Raw genomic sequence first — 19,377 nt, forward strand, 5'->3', positions numbered from 1 at the left:
TGAATGAGATCCTGTACACGGTTTGACATGGATTCCACTAAATTAGAACATAAATTTTTGATCTCGTCATCACGAAATCAAATTTTTATAGCATTCTCAATCATTGTTTTCTTTGTTGAGCAGTCCATTTTACTCAAACGTCTCTTTACAGTGCTCCATAAATTTTAGATGGGATTTACATCAGGAGAATTACCAGGCCAATCCAAAACCGTTATTTTCTGTTTTTGAAAAAAATTCGTTGTTAGCTGAGAAGTATGGCATGGAGCAGGATCTTGTTGAAAGCAGCCAACACCACCAGTGAACGTTTGCATCAAAGGCACAATTTTACTTTCTAATATAGAAATGTATTGTTTAGAGTTTATCATCCCTTCAACTGGTACTAAGCTGCCAGGTCCTCCAGAAGTAAAATAACCCCAAAACATTTGTTTCTGAGAGTGCTTAACTGTTTGAATAAGATGTTGTTCCCACTGTTTCGCCTGATAAATCTTGGTCGAAATCCTTGTACAAGAAAATGCGTTTCATCGCTGAATACAACCTTCTTCCAATCTTGTGCAGTCCAGGATTGATATTTCCTGGCCCAATCCAAACGTTTTTTCTTCATTGAAGGTGTTAATGACGGTTTTCGGATTGGTTTTTTTTTGCAAATCTTCCAGTTTCAATAAGCCTTCGTCGAACTGTCGATAAATCCACGCTCACACCAGTAGCTAATAATTCTCTCTGAAGATCTCTACTTGTTTTGTAAGGATGCATTCTACTGTTTCGTACAAGAAATTTGTCTGTTCGAGGTGTGATCTTTCGTTTGCGTCCACATTTACTCTTTTGTTTTGAAGACAATTCCAAAATTCTTTTGCTGATTAATAATCCTAGAAATACTAGATTTTCCAACTCCAACTGCTGCAGCAATATCCCTCACAGTCATAGAAGTATGCTGACTAAGGGTAACTATTTTAATTCTTTTCCTGGGAATGATATCTATTTTTTAAATACATGTCAGAAGGAGACAATTCACACAAGCGATCACTTCTTACAGCAACTGAAGGAAAAATTTTTCGACATGTCCTGACCACGTGGTCGAACCGGTTTAGACTAGTCAAGGGAAGTCGCACGTTGTAAGAAAATGCAGTTGAAACCGGGTTGAGGTAGAAAATCTCCGAGAAAGGAACGATTTTCTTAAAAAATATGCTTGTCCCAATTAATTTGCACAGTACTGTAGAATACCAGGCAAGGAAATTTCACAGTCGCAATTTTAACATGCTGTTAAAATTGCGACTTTAGAGGAAAAATATTTAGGTTCAAATGGCATTTTCTTAATAGAAAATTAAAAAAAAAAGCTTTCAGATTAATGAGGTGCCTCAAAGGAGCATTAAAAATTATTTCTCATCATTAGCGCCGATGTTCTTTGAAGAGAAGATCGGAAACTCGGCCCACCAATATAACAAATGCTTGAATCTGCATGACGTATTACGTCAAAGAAAGCATGATTGTGTATAATTTTTGATAATAAATTCATTTTGTTCTCTACACTTACAATTTTTTATGGTTCAAATGTGCTTGAAAAAAAATCAAGTCTCTCCTTTCATTCAGGAACAACTTTTTTATTGTATGCGAAACGCTTTTTCAGAAGTAGACTCATATTATTAAATGGATATCATTTAGGTCAGACCATTTAATATCGTTTAAATGGATCGTCGGAGATTTTATTGATTGTTTATCAACGAAAATATTCCGACTTTTAATCTTCTTAGTGCATCGGTCTTCCAAAAGTTGTTTCTTTCAACAAATAAAAACAAATCGATGATGTCCTGAAACTGTTAGGTTACAGTGCAAATAAATTTAATTTTTTGGCTGCAATATCATTAATTCCCCAACTAATACCGTGTTTCCATGATCTGTGTCTTGACTTGCTCCAAATGATACTTTGTCACCTCAGGTCAAAATCTGAACATATATATTAAATTAGGCATTTTGTTGGAAAAACTGGACTTCCTTGGACCCTCTACATAATAATGGGTTGTTCTTTTTCCCAAAACGGGAAGTAAAGTTTATATATGATTATATTTACAGCACTACAAACCACGGGAACAAGGAATAAGACATCCATGTTGCAGACCATGAAGATAGAAATCAAGGCAATTAATGCAATAAATTTTTTATATTATTAAAACTTTATATCTTCATTTTAATCTCAAAAATAAACCTTTTTTCAGTTCTAACCAATTGTTTTATTACAATTTTATCATATCATATAATTTTTTTTTTTATTTCACGAAATGCAGAAAATCGATATATCGATATATCAAGTTAGTATAATTACTTTCTCATATACATAATATAGATAAAGTATCGTAATCGTCAAAAAATTCGAACTCGAGATTTTGACGAATATTCACGTTTCAAAATTTGTTCGAAAAACACAATTTTGGAAAATGTCGGTCTCTCTGTCCAAGACAAAGATAACTAAAAAATGTTTTGAGCTAGAGAGTTGAAATTTGGTATACAACTTTTTTCATAAAATTTTCTGAATTCTATCAAATGTTGAGTAAAATTTGTTCAGAGGATGGTCGTCTGTCCACCTGTTCGAATATAAGTTAATACGATAAATACAAAACAAAGAGAACTAGATAGATAAAATTTGGTAAACAGATTTAACATCTATACTATAGACACATGTCAAATTTTGAGTCAAATCCAACAATGGGGTGATTGTCCGTCGGACTGTAATTTCAGAAACATATAAACGCGATAATTAAAAAACGCTATGATTTAGATACATCAAATTTGGTAGGGAATTTATGACTACAAGTGCAGTATTGTGTCAAAGTTTTGTTTTAATCAGTTGGTAAAAAGGTGTTTAAAACACAAATTGGATACTATTAATGGCATGCTATGGATTACTCACGAAGGATGCCAAGATAAATTCAGTAAAAATGTTAAATTCCCATCAAAAGTTAACATTTCGTAACTGTTATACGTCAATGCTATGCAAGGGAATTTCTGACATGACAAGTTTATCAGAGTGAATGCGAGAAAGTTTTAGGGAGACCATTCCTGTTGGTTTAATAAGTAATTAGCGGATGAGAGACATCTGCAAGAGTCGAGATTAATTAAGTATTCAATGGAGATTTAATTCAAAATAAAAATTTGTCGTCTAGAGATAACAGTTAGCTGGAAAACGTTTTTCTTTGATTGAAATAACTGATTTAATTCATGTTTTCTAGCATTTGAACTAACAGCAGCTCGTAAGTTACCACAGCTCCGAAACTCATGAGAATAACACTTCTCTCTAATTTCAGCACATCAAATGGTCTGATAGTTACTTCATCTTTATAATCCTCTAAGGTTTTTCTTAGCAGACTCATCTTCAAGTCTTCTATTTGACAGCAATCCGAACACAGAACAAGGCTTTTCATTCTTGAAAGTACAATGGGATTTTCTGCTGAAAACGCTACCAGAAGAATGAAGAGAATGCTGTATAATATTAAATTTAATGTGGTATCCAAATAGTTGGCTTCCACCATTTCGAATGTTTTGTGAATGAGTTTGGTCAAGTTGTAAAAGATTCCTGTCATGAAGAAAGCCAAAATAAAGAAAATAATTGATGATATCCCATCATTTACATCCTTCGCAATACAAATAGTTTTTCGTAAGGTCTTTAAAAAATCGTTTTCGATATTTGTAAGGCCTTCTATTTCTTGCTCAAGAAATCTCAAGCTTCTTTTTAAAGAATTATATAATTCATTGAGAAGGAGATAACATAACAGAACAGTTAATAAAGGGAAGGTGTGAAAGACAAAACTAATTATTGCATGCGATTTCACAAATAAATGCCATAAAAATGGATGTTCGATCTTCACATTTTTTTGTTCTTTTACAATGACAAGTAAGACATTCTCAAGAAACGTTGTAAGATCTGAAACAACTAATTTTCTTATGAATCTGAAAAGAATGTAGATATACAAAAGCAAACTTAGTAAAAAAACAATTAATTTCCGATACTTGATATTATTTCGCTGTGGACCAAAGGCATCTGACTTTTGGGTCAGGTAATTCTGTAAATTTTCAATTTTGTTTGATATCAATATCCACAAGATAAGAAGAAATGAACTTTGAAGGAAAAGAACAAAAAACACTTTTTGAAAAAGAAATGCCCAGTGCAATGAAACTATTACTAACAGACACATGACTCCAAACCAAAAGCATTTGTATGCAAAGCATAATCCTAAAAACAATCGGGTAAAATAATTTCCAGAATTCGCCTTTTTTACAGAATATATACCAAAAATTCGAAATGTGTAAATCAGAAATTTGCAATTTTTTCCATGAAATGCTTCAAGAAATTCCATAAACTTCGTCATCATTTAAGCCTTGAAGTAATGTCGATAATTTGCATAAATGTTCTCAGACAGTAGAGACTGAAGTAAAATCATCTTATATCAAAAGATTTTAATTGATTTTCCTTACGTCACCAAAATCAATAAATCCATAAAAGGAAATCACTTTTTCAATAATTGCTAAATGACATGGATTGGCATATTATTTTCCGATAAATATTGTTAATTTTTTTTTATCGATATAAAATAAGAGGGAAACTAAAGTGAAATGCAATACTTTTAGAAAAACATGTTCGCGATTAGAGGCAACAGCACGGCGAAAAGCATCGATCTCTTTACCAAACTACATTATCAATTAAAATTTATTGAAATTCGTTATTTTGAAGTTTTACTGAAATGGCTTTTATTAAAGGTTCACATATTCTATGTTATTCTATTTTCAAGTATTCTCTGTTTACAAAGAAAAGCATTTATACAATTTTAGAATGGCAACTTCCTTACAGCGTAAATTCTAGAAAATAAATAATTGATTGCTATAATCAAACAAGATATAATTTGAAAAAATAATCAACATAAAAGTGTTAAAATATATTGAGGAAAAATTTTATATTTCATAAATTTAAATGCTGCTACAGATTTTCCTCACCGTCGGGTTCTTTTGATATTGGGTGTATGGCGTGAGAACACAATCAGCAGGCGACAGTAGAAAAAAAAAAGACGACGTTTATTTACACAAAGACACTAATACAAAGACAACGAATACACAGACTACAAATATTTACAGCCGAAACGAGCACAGGACCGCACACTACAGCAGACAGTAGCCCACAAGTAGTAATTGACCACAGCGCTTGAAACGGCCAAACAGAATCCAGCAGGAGAGGAGATCCTCGGATCCTCGCTCTACGGTCTCTCCAACGATTGGACTTATCACTATCTCTTCTTGCTTTAGCTGCCGACTCACTATTTCTCACAAATGGCTACTACACAAAAGATACGACGCTGCTTCCACAGTAGACAACAGAATTCGGCACACAGCAGTTCAGCACTCGCTCCACGCAACATTGGCACTCCGCAATTTCTTCGCTATCCTCTCGAAGACTCGTTACTTGTCGACAACTCCGTCTACAATTCACGACACACACAGCTTGAGAGTGTCGGCCTTTTATAGTTCCCGGGAGGCGGGCCTAGAATCTTCTAGACCAATCGGGCGTATCTCGGTTCCTAATGGATGGATTGACAAAATTCAAGAAGTTTCGAGCATTATCTATTTTGTCGCCAAGCTCTGGGATCACTGACGTGCCATCTGACAGCATCCAAATGACTGTAAAATGGTCTTTCTTATGATGACACTATTCATGCTGGAAAGTAAAATTACGCGTTTGTAGCAATACTCATTATCATGCTGAATAGTGAATGATTCTTTTTCAAATTATTTAAAAATATGATAGGCAATACCTGAAATTCTTTTTATTTCTATATAATTAGAATCTCTTATAAATGATTTTTATATTCTCATTAATGGTTCTAATTTAAAAAAAACCCAGAAAGTATCAAAATGTTATCGTAGTAGTGTTCAAATAATACTTATGATAATAGCATATGGCTTTAGATTTTATATATTACAGCAGTACCTACACACCGCTGCCCGTGGCATAACATCCAAGAGGAAAAATTAGCTTTAAATTTAAGTCTAGCCTCCACCCGATATGACATCGCGTGTCACTCAACATCAAAGAAACATAAAAACATATTTAAAAATAATCAAAAATAATTACAAAACTATTTTTTACAGCACACATTCAGAAATATTTAGAATGTTAAAAAGATTAAAAATATGATATGTTCATGGACAAAACAATTCAGTAAAAACATACTATAGAAAATATACATTATATATTTAAAATTTTTAAATATACAAATAAGTCATTGTACTCATTTTTCTACACTTGCTTATCAACTCTGTATGAAAATAAAATTCACCTAATTTCATATTTTTTTGTAAACTATATTGGCTGTTTTTCCACCTGGTGCCAAGACAAAAAGATTCTATTTAGATGTAACTATAGAAAGTGCCACATAAAGTTGTCCATGAGAAAAACATTCTTCGCTTAGGTCAATTTCAACAGTGTGAAACGTTTGTCCTTGGACTTTATTTATTGTGAAACTTGGACTTTATTTATTATCATGGCGAAACAGAACCTAACTGGGAACTGGATACGTTTAAAGGGAAACGATAAATCTATTGGAATGAGAGGGATTTTTGGTAATAAAACTGATTCTCCAGCACCAAATCCAGTTAAAAGTACTATCTCAATAAAGAATTTTTTTTTCAAATTTTTTATTTTTAAATGAGTGTCATTACACAGTTTTGGAGAGTTTAAATTACGTAGTAGTATAATAGCAGCGCCAACTTTCAAGTTATTTCCAGTTATCACAACAGCTACTTCACTCTTAGTTGGAGCATTATATCTGCCTGATGTTCACCAACTTTATCAGCATGTAATTGTGAAGTCTGGTAAATCAGGCGAGACATTTTCAATTGTTATTTTGAAGGCCTGCATGTAATTATTATGATTGTGTAATATTTCTTGTAAAGTTATTATCAAAAAATTGTCAAGAGTTTGAGAGTTTGCCGAGCTATGTTACAGAATACTATGTTACAGTCGAAGCTTGTACTTCAGGATCAGCAATAAAATATATCTGAAGGAATTTTCGATTGTTAGGTTGTATTGGAAAGAGACAACAAGCCAAATGGTAGACTTGGTTGTGTACTTCAAATGTTGACATAAAGCCATGCTCATGCAACTGTGCACTCATAAATGAAGTTATTTGAAAAACATTACTATACTGGCGTATGTTCTTCATAAATTATTCAGAAGTAGGATGTTCATTAGTAAGAAGTCAGGAGGGGGGAGGGTTTCTTCTAATTTAATTTTCTCTTGTAAACATCTTTCCATTTTAAAGCTGAACAACATAGACAGACTACAGATATTGTTCCTATTTAAACCGAAGAATCATTTCTGTAATCCACACATGGATCGCAATTCAAGGCGGAGCCCTTTTTCGGACCAAATATCAGGAACGTTTGTTCTTTCACTTCTTCTGTTTCTCGAATTGAAATGTCTTTATCTGTCAGCAAACAGGCGATCACTTCGCTCCTCATGAGATCCATTCTGTCTCTGTAATTTAATTGAAGTGCGTTTAAAGAGAGATGGTTACTTCGCTCAACAGAAGAATCTCCTTCCCTAAGTGTGGGCATTCTTTATCTGATATTCGCTAACCGAACGTTTCTTTCCTATTCATTTTCATTATCGCGCAACAAACGAAGCGTTTTGGCATTTAATTAAGGTTAGATTTCCTTTTTTAGGGGGGGGGGGACATAATGAGTATACCACATAATATGCATACCACAGCTCTTGCTATTTGCGCAGTTTGAGATTTTCGCACATGCGCGGATACGTGCAAATGTATACGTGCGCGGTACTGTTGTTTTACGTATGCGCAAATCGTAGTAGGAAAGTAATTAAAATCGCGGATTATAAAACTTCTTTTTTTATTTAGAAATGACTTCAATATACTAAAACATTCCTCAATAAATGTCCTACAAAATGGTACAAATATCTCCAATATCAGTTAAGTATTTCTCGAGTTTTTCTCTTTCAAACATACAGACGCTTTCATTTTATACTATGTATAGATAATAATAAATACGGAAATATATAATTTATTTTGCCGTTTCAAAAACACACACATTCTTTTTTACTCTTTGATTTCAATTCAACTTATTATTCTTTTCTTTCTTTTTCAAATTTCATAATTTGTTTTTATCAGTTTTAGGTATGTATAGAGTAATTATTTTTACTTTGCTACAAATCGGTAGTAAATTCATTTTATTTTCATGGCAGAGCAAATAAATCAAAATTACTAATTTTACTTACATTTAGTCATATTCCTCAATAAAAAAAATCTATGAAGACGATAAGACAGATTCTTCCTTCATGTCAGTGATGAAGCGTATATCATCAGTGTAAAATAATGTCTCAATAGAACACATGCCGAAACACCAGGAACAAAATAAATAAATAAATAAAAAGGACCATTAAGATAAACGTAATTGAATTAACAACAGGATATCGTTTATCTTATGGGATTTCATAATATTTTAATTACATTTTGTACTAAGGGTAATAGTTACAAAGTTTGATCGATTAGAAAAACTCAAATATACGAAGTTATAAAGATCGTCTAAAATTTGACCTCGAGATTTTGGAAAGATCTTTTTCAGATCCAAAAACGTATTTTTGGAACTGTGCCTGTTGCTCTCTGAACACGATTATTCAAAAGGTTTTAGACTAGATGGACGGTTTGGTATGCAGTCATTCATTTCCATCAAAATCTGAACGAAATCCATTCACAGATAGTCTGTCTGAACAAATAAAAGCGGAATTAATAAATGCAGAATTGATCTTATAAAATTTAGTACGTAGATTTGCATTTGTACATATCAAATTCTGAACCATATTCATCAAAGAGTTGATCGTCTGCTGGTCTGTACTTTATGATGCATAAAAACGCTATAGCTAGAAAATGCAACGACGTAGGTATATGAAATTTAGTAAATAGTTTTAACATTTAAAATGTAGGTATCAAGTTTTGAATCATATTCACCTGTCTGTCTGTACATTCGCATGCATGTAATGTGATCTATCATTCAATCAATAAATAAAAATAAAAAATAGTATCACATACCAAATTTCATTCCTTTGTTTCTAAAACCGTAGTTTTGTGTCAAATTTTGATATTAATCACTTGAAAAATCAGTCATCCCAAATACATTAATTTTTGCAATAGTTTTCGTCACTCAAGTGCACGACTCTTGAAATATAAATATGACTACTTCTGGCGTTCTTGGTTTTGCCCATTGTCAACAATTTTATGCGGTGAGATGATGAGTAATATCTTTGTTAGAGATTTAAGGTAAAATTTCGAACAATAAGAAAAGTAATTTTGTTTGTGTATTAAACATTTGCAATTTTTTATTAGTTAAGTAGAAAAATCTTTCTCTGATTTTAAAATTAACCTATATTTTATTATAAATATCATGAGATAGAAAATTCGTGTTTCGATAAAACACACACACGCACGCACGCACACACAACAGTTCTTGTTATTCTGCGCGTAAGAAAATAGTCATGATCGTGTCAATGAAGGATCGACTTGCTTGTAAAGTTTTTTTTACAAGAATGGAATGGTGATTGTGCGGCAATTGAATTGAAGAAATTCCGAAGCGGTACTGGTCCGATGACTGCATTCGATTTGAAGATGATTAATAAATTCGAAGAAACGGGCTCATTTGACGAGGAATGTGGCAGATTGCTTCGGCCCTATTGGAGGATGTGTCTACATCATTGCGGGAAACGTCAGGTAGTGGTCTAAGAACATCCAGTGCATGGGAAATTTCCCAAATTTTAGATATACCTATCATCACGGTTAGTAAAATTTGTCTACATCATTGCGGGAAGCGTCAAGTAGTGTTTTGGAAACGTCCAGCGCCCGGGGAATTTCCGAAATTTTAGATATACATATTATCACGGTTCATAAAATTGTTTCCGCAGGTAGTCAGATACCATATTCACCCATAAATTCTGTTCTCAAATCTATAAGTAAATCCAAAATAAGATACAGTTATGCACTTTTGATGTAAAAATGAGAATACCTATCCAACTCGTAGCATTTCTGAATGAATATGCTCAGTTGGACAAAGATTAAACCAATCCACATTTCTTTCAAGATATTATAGAGATCTACAATCTTATGTATAAAGATTTCTTGTCTATACTTGTACTGTGAATAGAATGGCAAACATATAAAAAAACATTTGTTTGTTTGGACTTAGTCTGACTCAATATTTTTTCAATCTACACAAAAAGCTTTATTAAAACATCAAAATGAACCTTTTTTTGATGATAATCAATATTTTTTTTCTATACAAGAAATTGTAAAATATTTTAAAGATTTTTAAACAAAACGGCATATTAAGAAAATTTATTTAAGATCTTTTTTTTTTTAAATTTTAATCCAAATTCCAAGATTTATTTCAAGTAATATACAGATAAATTGAAATCATTGGTTTTATTATTAAAATTCTTTTTCGTTAAGTTATAATCACATGTAATGATTCGAAAATTATGTAAAATATATTTGCTCTGATTTTGCGCCCTGTGATGCAAATCATGATAATAATTTTTTGTTTCAACACTGCTAACAGAAATGAATGCAAGAAAAGCATGCGCGAAATCCAGTGTTTCAATAAATAATTCAAATTCAAGTACCAAATAATAAAAACTTACAAAATATATGAAAATATGACTGCCTAACATAATATTAAAATTAAAAGTAGGCACTTTGAATATTCAAGGATATATGAGTACTTGTAATAAATCTTACTGCGCATGTGTAAAGAATAGTATATTACTTTTTTCATAATTTCAAAATCGCACACAAATATACAACACACATAAGAATTTCAGTTGAATACTATTAAGACTTCAAACGATATCTGCATTACAGCAAGTCAAGTGTCACTTGTTTACTAAGAGAAGTAAATAAAGAGGTTCATCTGTAAATTGATATTCTTTAAACTTGAATCCCCGGCTAGTAATATTGAATTACATAAAGTTTTGAAATATTTTAAATATTCCTATATACTTACACTCATCATGTATATAATATAAATCTCAGAAAATTAGACATCACGAATAAAAATAAAATTTATCACTTTACTAGCTGTCTTTGGCGACCAGGTGGTTTGTCGGGGATACAGATTGTATTTAATATGATTTAAATCTCTCAAAAATATTTTCATGTCCATAATTCCATCAATAATTGATTTTTTGGTCTCAAATTTTCATACACATTAAAGCTGTGATATTTTAAAAATCTTACATAAGATCCATCCAAAATGTTTACATGTTTTATACATATTTATAAATGTATATATGAGTTTCTTACATAACCTGTAATAAAAGCATTATCCTCCACCACACCCGACATAAAATTGTGGATTTGGGGTAAGACCGCCAATGTCTTGCATTGCATTAGCGAACAATAGTTACGAAATATTGATCGTTGGCGTGTTTTAGTTTTGTTTTAGTTATATTAACGTCCCGTTGTAAAGCAACACTAGGGCTATTTTGGGACGGACCTCGTAATTTTGAAAAGCGGTCAGATGACGAGAACAACACCTGAGCTGGCAACCCCCCTCTCCACACCACACCACACCAGCGGGAGGACGTTTGGCATGACGGATTTAACGTGCAACAGACCCCCTTACACGACGGTTTTTCGGTGTTATCGGGTCTCGAACCTGAAACCCTACGGCTCACAAGCCGAGACCTTACCACCAGGCCACCGCGGCCTATCGTTGGCGTGAATTCAGCATTTTTATTCAGTCTATCGTGGTATAATGGGCGATTCTTTTGGCGACTAATCCCTGGCAGTTAACAACAGATACCCGAAAATCGAATTTGTGTTTTAAGTGCGTTGTTCCTAAGCAATTTAGATAAAAAATTTGACACAAAGCTACACATTTAGTCACAAAATCCTAAAAAAATTTGATATATCTAAGTCTTTGTATTTTTGAATTATCACTTTTGAATGTTTCTGAAAGTACAAACCGAAAGACGGTCAAATGTTGGATGGATGTGATTCATAAATCTGATAAGTATCTACACAGTAGATATTAAATCTGTGTAACAAAGTTTATCCATCTAGCTGTCTTCGTTTTATGGTTACTTTGAGGCATAGTCGCTTTGTTGGAGTCCATCTCGCCTTTTATTTTTTCTCAGCCACACAGATTTGCCACAGTGGTTTTAAATGAAACACCCCTAACTTGTAAGCAAATGTATGAAAAATAATACTATATATAATGTATTATGTATAAAAATAAGAAATTAGAAATAATAATATAATATGTATAATGAATTGTCATTTTCATATCATTAATTTAATCAATTTCCACCTGAAGTTCAGTAGTTTTATGTTCTGTGCCTCAAAGGGTTAATTTATTTTTAGACAGAACAGACAGATTTTCTTTCGACGAATTTTGCATTTTGCTCACAATTTGATAAAAATCTAAAAAATTTTACAGACTATATACCAAATTTTCTGGCATCTAGGTGAAAGCCTCTTTGAGTTATCTTTGTCACAGACGGACAGACATAATGCTAAAAATGTGTTTTTCGAACTCAAGAGAGTCTAAAACGTAGAGAACCGTCAAAATCTCGAGCGTGAACTCTTTTGATGATTACAATACTTTCTCTATATTTCGTAAGCAAGGGGAAAAAAAAAAAAAAAAACGTTAAATCGAAAATATTAGAGAACTTTTGATAATGTACTTTAGTCGGTTTAGTGTATAATTAATTTTCTATGAATAACACTACAGGAAAAAAAAACCTCGCACAAAATAAATAATACAATTAAGTACATTTTGGATAGAAACTAATCGCTACATTTTGTAGAAATATTTACATGCTTTATAGAATATTGATGATATTCCGAGAATATTCATCAATACGATTTCGTCTTCATGTAATATGTAAAAATCGTAGCCTCATGGATTTTTTTTTTTTTTTTTTTTTTTTTTTTTTTTTACCTTACAACCCAGGAACGGATTCAGGATTTTTCCACAACAAATCAATGCAGAGGCTGCCTGACACTTTGATCCAAACAAACTTTGTAAATAAGTTTAGTTCTGAGTTTGAAGGACAATGATCGGTGAATATTTCTATAATTTGTGTCATCAGAACCATCGCAATGGGTAACATTCGTACAAGTGATCTATTTAACATTATATTGTTGCAAAATTTCCGGGGCTCGTTTGGATAGTGGAAGTTATATGGTGTGGAGAAAGCTCAATCAGCAGGCGGCAGTAGAAAATGAAACAACGACGTTTATTTACACGAAAACACACAGGATAGCACAAAAACGACAACTATATACAGCATAGAAGACGATTATCTTCAACCGAGACGTGCAGCATACAAGAGCATACACAGCAGCACACAACAAGACTCTACTGCAGACAGTAGCGCACAGCTTAGTTCGGTACTAGCTTGACTCCGTCGCTGCTCCGCTTATCTCTGGAAGGCCAGTTCTTCACCGTCGATTCCGACTACTCTCCACCGTCGATTCCGACTACTCTCTACCGTCGATTCCGACCACTCTTCACCGTCGATCCCGACTACTCTTCTCTGTCGCTTCCGACTACGACTACTCTCGCACTACTACGGCAGCTGCAGACTGCTCCCTTTATAGGTCTCAGAAGGCGGGGCTAGAAGCTTCTCAACCAATCAGGAACGTCCGAGGCGTATCTTGGTTCCTACTGGACGGATCGGGAAACTTCTCGATGTTTCGGGTATAATCTATTTTGGCGCCAAAGTCGCCAAATTCGTCGCCAAGCTTTGGGACCTCCTATGGAACCAACTACGCTGGGAAGCCGCATCACAGATTCGTAACAATATAATGTACATCTCAACAGTAGTGAGGATCAAGAAAAAGAAGACATCCTGTCAAAAAATACAGGTGGTTAGAATTAAATTGACCCTATTCAGATCCCTCTAGAACCTGTTCTGCCGATCGGATTTTGATGAAATTTGGTATATGTATTATATGAATCATGGGGAAAAAAAGTTCTGCAATGAAAAAGTTCAAATTTTGACCATTAGATAGCATTTTTAAAATATTTCTTATGCAAATTAGTCGAACCTTTAAAGACACTAGAAAAGACTTTAAAGACACTTTCTGCGTGCCTTTGTCATTGTTAATCATGCCTTTAAAGAAAAAAAATCAAGCTTTACTGATAAAACTGTTTTATCAAAACGGCAGCAATAGCTTGGCGGCACTGTGTGAATATCATCATTTAAAGAAATTGCGAAAAGGGCCCATGTCGTAGAATGGTTTGAAGAAGATGATTATGAAATTTGGGGACTTGAGTGTGCTGCCAGGAAGAAGGGGAAATCGATTGCGAATGAAACTGTCGAAGTCGCTACTGCTGTGATTAAAATTATTGCTGCAGTTCCAGTTATTCTTCCGCAAGTGCTCGATCGATGTCACGTGAGTTGAAGATTCTGTGATCGACAGAAAGAAAAATTTTGCGATCGATTTTAAAACGGTATCCGTATGAGATCCACATGGCGATGATGTGATGATTATTTGGGCGGAGCACCTGGACTCACGGTCCTTCATCTCCAAGACCTAACAGTTGATTTAGTTGTACTAATAAGAATTTGATTTGAACCTGGATAATTTTAATACCTTTCTATTGTTTTATCTGTAAGGAAATTAGTGTTAGGAAAAAAAAAAGGTATAAAAAGGCAAAATAAGATAAAATAAAATAGATTAAAGTTATGTAACATAATATAATATAAAAGGAAGGTGAGAAGAATACCCGATTATATGTTTTTTCTTTTACTTTGCTGATATTGGCACGTCTTCGTCTTCTCCAATTGTCTGGCGTCGGACGAGTGCTGTAGGATCAATGACCGTGGCTTTCCTTATTAGTCCTGAAAAGGGCATGTACGGTCACTTTTCATTTTCCCTTTTGTTGTTAGTCTTCAAGGAGTGTCCTAGGCCTTCTTTTTTTTATTTTTTAGGTCGTATTTGGGGATATTTACTATAACTGGGTTATTGTGATTGTCTATTGCCCGAAAGAAGTTTTCTGCTAGCTTTTTAAAATATTCAGTTATTGTTGGTACTTTAAGTTCTTTTAATAGTTGTTTGTTTCTTACGAACCACAGTTAGTTATTTCTCTACTTATTCTGTTTTGGGTCGTTTCTAATTTGTTTATGTGCGATTTTGCTGCCGTACCCCATGTAGGTGATGCGTAGCTCATTATTGGCCTGATTATGGTCTTGTATAGTGGTAGCTTATTATTCAGAAAGAGTCTGGACCCTTTCCCCATCATGGGATATAGTTTTGATTTGCAAGCTTTGACTTTATTTATTAGGTTATGTATATGTTTTTTGTATGTTAGTCTTTGATCAAGTGTGACGTCAAGGTATTTTGTTTTATTGTTCCAATTGGTATTTCTCCTAAAAACGTTTTGGTGGGTCCAGGATATTTTTCTTCCTCGTAAAGTAGACAGCATGATACTTGTCCGTGCTTACCTTAACCTTCCACCTGATTAACCATTTGCTCTGCTCTTCTAGGTAGTTGTTGAGCTCATCCATGATAGTACTGGATTCACCGGTCTCATGATGGCAGTATCGTCGGCGAATAGACATATTTGGGTCTGGGGATATCATTTACGTAAATATTAAACAATATTGGTTCAATCTTGGACCCCTGTACTACTCCAACCTCAATTACGCGTTCTGAAGACAGATTACACCCTACTCGAACGGTAAAGTGCCTTCCTCGCAGATATGTAGCCATGAGCCTAATTATGCTACCAGGGATCCGCATTTTGATTAGTTTATAAAATAGTACGTTCTGTACAGACCCTGTCAAACGCCTTGGCGATATCTAAAAACACTGCCCCTGTGTCCCAGCCTTCATCCATTCCCTCTCTAATTATTTTCTCAATTCTCAGCAGTTGCTGCACTGTTGAGAGGTTCTTCCTAAATCCGAATTGATAAGGAATAAGGCGGTCTTCTGTGGTTAAGGTGATTTTTTTAAATGTCACAGCTTCTCCTACTTTACTGAGAGAAGATAATAAACTTATAGGTCTATAGCTGCTTGGGTCTTATGGGTTTTCCCCTAGGAAAGAATGGGGAATTCTGCTGCTGTTTTTCCATGCGTTTGGAAAATATTGTAGTTTTAGGATTGCATTAATGATTTTGGTTAATCTGATTATTGATCTTATTGGTAGTTCTTTTTAACATTTCGTTAGTTATACCATCTAATCAGGGACTTTTTTCTTCTTTCAGTTTGTTTATTATTTCTGATGATTTGCATACTTCTGCTACTTCCCGTTGCTTCTTTTGAAAAAAACTTTTCCAGCCTTCTTTTGACTACATATTCAGTGGTGAGTGACAGGTCATTTTTTTAAAATTGTCCTTCTAGTACATCAGCTATTGCGTCTGCCTTTTCTTGGTCGGTGTATATTATTGTATTATTAGCTCGTAAGGCGGGCATTCTATTGTGACTTTTAGTGTATGCTTTGACTTGCCACCAAATGGATTTATCAGCTTGGTTTAGGTTTTCGATTCTGTTTTGTTCCCTCTTTTGAAATGCTATTGTGTGTAATTTCCTAAAGTAATTTTGGGCTAAAGGTTTTTGTCGGTAAGTTTCTGCTTGTTTGGTATATTTTTCTTAAACTATTTCTGATTTGGGTTTGTTGCTTTATTTCTAATGACAATTCCTCGTTCTTTTTAACTGCCCATTTCCCTGATGTTTGCATTGAGCTCTGCAGTTCTTGGATGAATCTATTTATTTCAACCTCTATGTCTATTTCGCGCACTGGTATAAATTCATTCGTTGGGTTATTTAAAATGCTTTGCTAGAATATTTTCCAATTAAGAATAAAGGTTTTGTTATTGCATGAAACTGTGTTGGTGTCTATCCAGAAACACACTGGTAGGTGATCATTTGACACTTCACTTACTGTTGTAGTGGAGCAGTTAATTAGTAAGTTTTTTGATATAAATATGGTGCAAATGCTGCAAACTTAAGATCTCGAAACATGCTATGAATCTGCTTGCCTGAGTTTTGGCGAGAATGGAAGTTTATGATGCGTAGCCTTGGTAAATTCTATGGTCAGATGAGTCGAATTTTTCTTTAGATGAAACTGTGAATAATAATGATTGCCGCACATGGGGTGCTTCACCTCCTAATGTCCTACACCAACAATCACTGCATTCTGATTATGTGAGTACATGATGTGGATTTACTCCTAATTTTATCCTCGGACCGGTTTTCTTTGAAACTCTCCCTCGTCAAGGTCTTAAAACGTGCTCTGTCACGAATGCGTGGTACAGTGATCTTTTATGACAGCAGGCCATTCCTGTTTTACAGGAACGGCAATGTTTGCAGACCACTGTCTTCATGCGCGATGGAGCAACACTCCACACTGGACACCAAGTCAAAGAACTGGTTCGTACTAGGTTTGGCGAGAATCGTGCAATATCTCGAATGTTTCCGGATGTCTGGCCACCTCGTTCATCCGACTTAAATCCCTGTAATTTCTAGTTGTGGGAATTACTAAATGACCGTGTTTATGGAGGAGGATTTAGAACTTTACCTCGGTTGAAAGCCAGCATTACACACTACGTTGCTGAAATCCCTCAAGAGTTTCTTCGCGTTACCATTGAAACGTTGTAATACGCATTCAATACGTAATTGATGCCAATGGAACATACGCTGAACACATTTTGTAACTGAATAATGACTCTGACAGATTTTTTTTGTCTTTCTTTAGGAGCCACAATTCCCCTTGATAGTCAAAATTTGAACTATTTCCATAGCAAAAAGTTTTTCCCCACGGTCTATATAAAGTATACACAAAGTTTCATCTAAATCCGATAAGTAAGACGGGTTCTGAATAGGACCACTTTAATTAAAATCCCCCTATATAATTGCAAACTTTAAAACTACAAACATGAAAATATTCTGTTGAATGGAAAGCTACACAATCAAGCATTCTGTATAAACACACTAGAAGGGGGATAGTTGAACAGTAAAAATGTCTTTATCGGTCCGATTTGTCTTTTTTTTTCTTTTGCAATCCATAGGTTATTTTAAATGCTACCAAAAATCTACAGTAGTGTTAATTGTATCCACTCACTGATTAAAAATGTAATATGATTGATCAGTATTTTAATTTAGTACATAAACAGCAAGACATCATCTATACAATTACCTAAATTTTTTCTATGAAATTCAAAAGTTGTTTAGATTAGTTAATTCTAAAATTATACTAAACTGTTACGTTTAATCTCACATTTAAGGGCAGTATTCGTACCTTAACATCATTTACGCTTATTCATATAAATATGACAATGTTAATTTAAATGATTTCGGTGTGAAGATTCTTCAAAATAACAATAATTTTTTTTTCATTCGCCTGGATATTGTTACGGATTTCGGTTCGCTTTGATAGTGGGTGTGTGGTGTGAAGACACAATCAGGCTTCAGTAGAAAACAACGACGACGTTTATTTACACGAAGACACAGACACACGGGCGAAAAATATTTACAGCAGAGACGAACACAGGACAGCACACAGCAGACAGTAGCCCCCAAGTAGTAATCGTCCACAGCACACAAAGCGGCCAGACAGAATCCAGCAGGAGAGGGGATCCTCGGAGCTTCGCTCTACGGTCTCTCCAACGGCTGAACTTCTCACTGTCTCTGTTCGCTTTAACTGCCGACTCATTACTTCTCACAAATGGCTACTACACAAAAGGTACGACGCTGTCTCCACAGTAGACAACAGGATTCGGCACACAGAAATTCAGCACTCACTTCACGCAACGTTTGCACTCCTCTGTTGCTTAGCTATCCTCTCAAAGACTCGTTATTTGTCTACGATTCCGCTTCCGATCACGATTCAATTCACTACTCAATTGACGACGGCCTGCAGCTTGAAAGTGCCGGCCTTTTATAGTTCCCGGGAGGCCGGCTGAGAACCTTCTGGGCCAATCAGAAGTATCTGGGCGTATCTCAATTCCTATTGGATGGATCGTGAAAATTCTCGAAGTTTACAGCATTATCCATTTTGTCGCCAAGCAATAAGATCACTAACGCGGCATCCGATCAGCATCCACAGGGCTGATCGTAAAACGGTCTTTCTTGCGATGACATTATTCGTGCTGAGAAGCAAAATTACAGGTTCGTAACAATAATATAAAGTCTATTGGGATCTTTTAGAAAGAAAATATCTTACATGCATCACAAACAAAATATTTTTGTATGAGTGCACAGTTTTTATTTAAATTATTTTTCACAGGAAACTCTTTCGTGCATACACTATACGGTTAATATTCTTCCTATCGACACGAATACAATAAGGTTTATTTTGTGATTTAATAAAAAAAAATTTTTT

Source organism: Argiope bruennichi, chromosome 10 (genome assembly GCF_947563725.1).
Source record: "Argiope bruennichi chromosome 10, qqArgBrue1.1, whole genome shotgun sequence".
NCBI lineage: Eukaryota > Metazoa > Arthropoda > Arachnida > Araneae > Araneidae > Argiope > Argiope bruennichi.